Here is a 3,711-nt window from a genome sequence, read left to right as displayed (position 1 = left end):
AACTCCTTACCAGTAAGACATCAAGGTGCTCTGTGTGTGTGAGTGTGTGTGTGTCTGTGTCTATCTGTGTGTCTTTCTGTGTGTGTGTGTGTGTGTGTGTGTGTAAAGAAGAGAGCTATAAATATTTTAAACAATAAATAAATCACTTTAAATATGTTGGACATTTTAAAAATACATGGACACTTAATTTCGTACTAGCCTTCTATTACTCCCCAAACTCTGTTTCATTTTAACCAGGATCCTCACTATTTCCCAATACTCATTTTCAATTTCAAAACTTCATTCATACTATTTGTATCTTCAAGTGTTCTTCCTTTTATCAAATCTATTATCGATAAGGCCGCTATGATTTGCAGGTGACTCAATGACACATAACAATAACTGTTTCTATAGATGCTAAACTCACATGTCATTTCCTTAACCTTTGGAACCAACATTAAGTTCCTACACTGTGAGATCTTAGAATTTATATTAATCTGTGTTTGAAAGTTTGCATATATGTTTGGGGTAGGGGTTGAGAGGCCCTTTAAAAATTTTTCAATTTATTAATTTAATATAAAATACATTTTACTAACATTTATAAAATTAATATTTTATTATCATTTAATTAATATAAAGCAAATTGTTCAAAAGTCAAAAGCCACACAAAAAAATTAACCATAGTAAATTTCCTTGCCACTTTTTTCCCTCAAACACTCAGTATCTATCCCTAGGCAATTAATATTATCAGCTATTTGTGATTCTACCAGAGATACACAGATCTACAAATTAAATCAGTTCCTTTCAAATACACTTTAGTATCTTAGGGAATAAGAGACCACAGGCAAAGTTTCAAAGCAGTTGAGTTTTTGCAGCTTCCAAAATAACTATATTGATTAAATCTATTATATATAAACTAAAACCATACCAAACCCATTGCCATTGAATCCTCCATCAGTTTTCTGAGGTATGTCTGATTCAAGCTATGATCATTTCAGTCACTTGCTATCCATCTGAGAGCTGGACAATGACTAGGAATGACAGAAATGGATGCCTTCGAATTGTATTAGAGAAGAGTGCTGAAAACCCATCCCATGGATGGCCAAAAGAACAAACAGAAATGTCTTGAAAAAGGTGCTGCCAGAGTGCTCCTTGGAGGCAAAAATGACAAAGCTTCATTTTACATACTTTATTGTTAGGAGAGAGTTTTCCTTGGAAAGGGACATCTTGCTTGGAAAGGTGGTAGAATAGTGAAGGAGAGGAAGAACCTCACCCAGATGGATTGACAGATACAGTGACTACAATAACAGGCTTGAGAGTGTTGGAGATTGTAAGGGTAGGATAGGATAGGACAGGGTTCAGATCTATTGTCCATAGGGTTGCTATGAGTCATACTCAACTTGATAGCACCTAACAACAACAACAACATATCTTTGTAAGAGATGACTGTCCATTTTCTCCCATTGAGCAACTGGTGCATTTGAACTACCAGTCTTTTGGTTAAAAGTCAGACGTGTTTTGCACTAGCCATTAGAACTCCTTCTATTAAATAGGGATAGAAATATCAGGAAACAGACCTTAAAATGTTATCAACATTTTATTTAAGAAGAAATTCCAAGCTGCCTGGCAGGGGAGAGCCACTGGCCCCTGGGGAGAGCCACCTGGGTTGTATGAAGAATTTCATCTAAACCACTTTCCTTCATCTCTTCCTCTAGTACCTAGTAACACATACAAAGCCCTTTTCTTTGTAACTCACAAGTTTCTTCTTACTATGTTCCCTTTCTTGTAGGTAACTTGAACACTTAGTCTTGTTCTAGAACCTGAATCCTGAGCTTGATTCCAGAGGAAAAAAAAGTGAAATAAAACTGCCAGGTACAGAAGCAAAATTGGATGGAGCCTCATAGTTCAGTCAGATAACCACACTGGACTCACCCATGCAAACACCTTAAAGTCCAGATGACAGAAAACATAATAAAAACATCTTCTAACGGAACAAGAAGGCATACAATTTCAGCTCAAGACCACCAGAAAAGCGTTAAAGTGGGCTCCCCTTCCCCTATATTTCAATGACCTTGCTCAGCATGAAGCAGCCAGAGAGTCTGAACCCCTATTCCCAAATGGCAAGCCACAAATAAAAAAAATACAATCTCTTTGTAAAAAAAAATCGTATGGAGGTACACGGTTCAAATCCACCAGATGCTCTGCTGGAGAAGGAGGAACAATCTCCTCCTGTATCAGTCAGATCTGATTTGACAGTACACACAAAAAATAATGAAATAAAATTTAAAAAAATTTTAAAAAATCATTATCATTGGACTATGCTCACCATTATCCTGTCTTTTCTGATCCCTGCTGGATCTTTCTCATTTCCTTTACCCACTTCCTCCGCCCACCAAATAGTGTAGCCCTATGATTTCATCCCTATGCATCCTCATCGTTCTGCTCCAACCCCCTATTGCCTTGGATCCCCATATATGTTTTACTAGTTATCCTGCTATTTTTACAATTAAAAAAAAAGAAATTCCATTTTTAAACAACTTACATCAGTCATTTTATAACTTAATCATATGTTTTTTGCTGTTGTTGTTGTTGTTCTTAAGTATCATCTAGTTGCCTACAATTCTATGGTGACCCTGTGAACAACAGATCTGAATCTTGCCTTATTCTAGCTTTACAGTCTCTGTCTTGCTCAAGTCTATGTGGTCATCACTGCTTCAAGACCATCTCACAGAACATCTTCCTCTCTTTCTCTCTTCTTTCACAGCATGATGCCTGTCTTTAAGGGCTTTCTAAAAAATATGTCCGAAGTAAATGTGAGGAAGTTTCACCATCTTTGCCTCTTTAGAGCACTCTGGTTGCACTTCCTTCAAGATAAATTTCTTTGTTACTTTGGCAGTCTATAGTATATTCAATACCCTTCGTCAGTATGACAACTCCATACCTATTCCATTTATATACTGAGCAGATAATTCAAGAAGCTAGACTATATGAAGAAGAATGTGGCATCAGAATTGAAGGAAGACTCATTGATAATCTGCATTATGCAGATGACACATCTTTGCTTTCAGAAAGTAAGAAAGACTTGTTTTCTGTGGAGTTTTTGTTGTTGTTGTTGTTGGTGGTGGTGTTTTGTTTGTGTTTGTAGTGGGGGGCATTGTTTGTTTGTTTGGTTGGTTGGTTGGTTGGTTTGGTTTGGGATTTTTTTTTTACTACTCCAGGAACTCGGGTGTCTTAGTGGCAGGAAGTTGAGCTGTCAAACCAAAAGTAGGCAGTTTAAACCCATAAGTTGCTCCATGGGAGAAAGATAGGTAAAATCCTCCCTTGTGATTTACAACTTCTAGAGTCATTCTGAAGGGTCAGTTAGAATCATTTGCGACATGGTGGCAATAAGTTGAATGTTGGAAGAAACTATGTCTCCAGTAGCAATGGAGAAAGGATTTTCCACAACCACTGTAAGGTGACAGCACAACTCATTTCATTTAATGGAAAGAAACAAATGACACTTTTTGTCTACTACTTGTGCACTGTGAAACTATAAAGTAATGTGTTTCTCAATATTTTTTCCCTTTTCTCAGGAATGCTGCAAAAATCAATAGACATACTTTTTTGCCAAGTGTATATTTATGCACAACAGAACACACGCAGATTAACAGAAAGGGCAACCTAGGTAGAACTATCAAGTATGGAAATACAAAGGAGGAGGAACAGTTGTAAGCAGACCCTAGTGATTGG

The sequence above is a fragment of the Elephantulus edwardii genome, unplaced genomic scaffold, assembly GCF_000299155.1.
Source record: "Elephantulus edwardii isolate Elephantulus edwardi_28Jun2011 unplaced genomic scaffold, EleEdw1.0 scaffold00090, whole genome shotgun sequence".
In the NCBI taxonomy this organism is placed as follows: domain Eukaryota; kingdom Metazoa; phylum Chordata; class Mammalia; order Macroscelidea; family Macroscelididae; genus Elephantulus; species Elephantulus edwardii.
Note: the sequence above shows the minus strand (reverse complement) of the source record.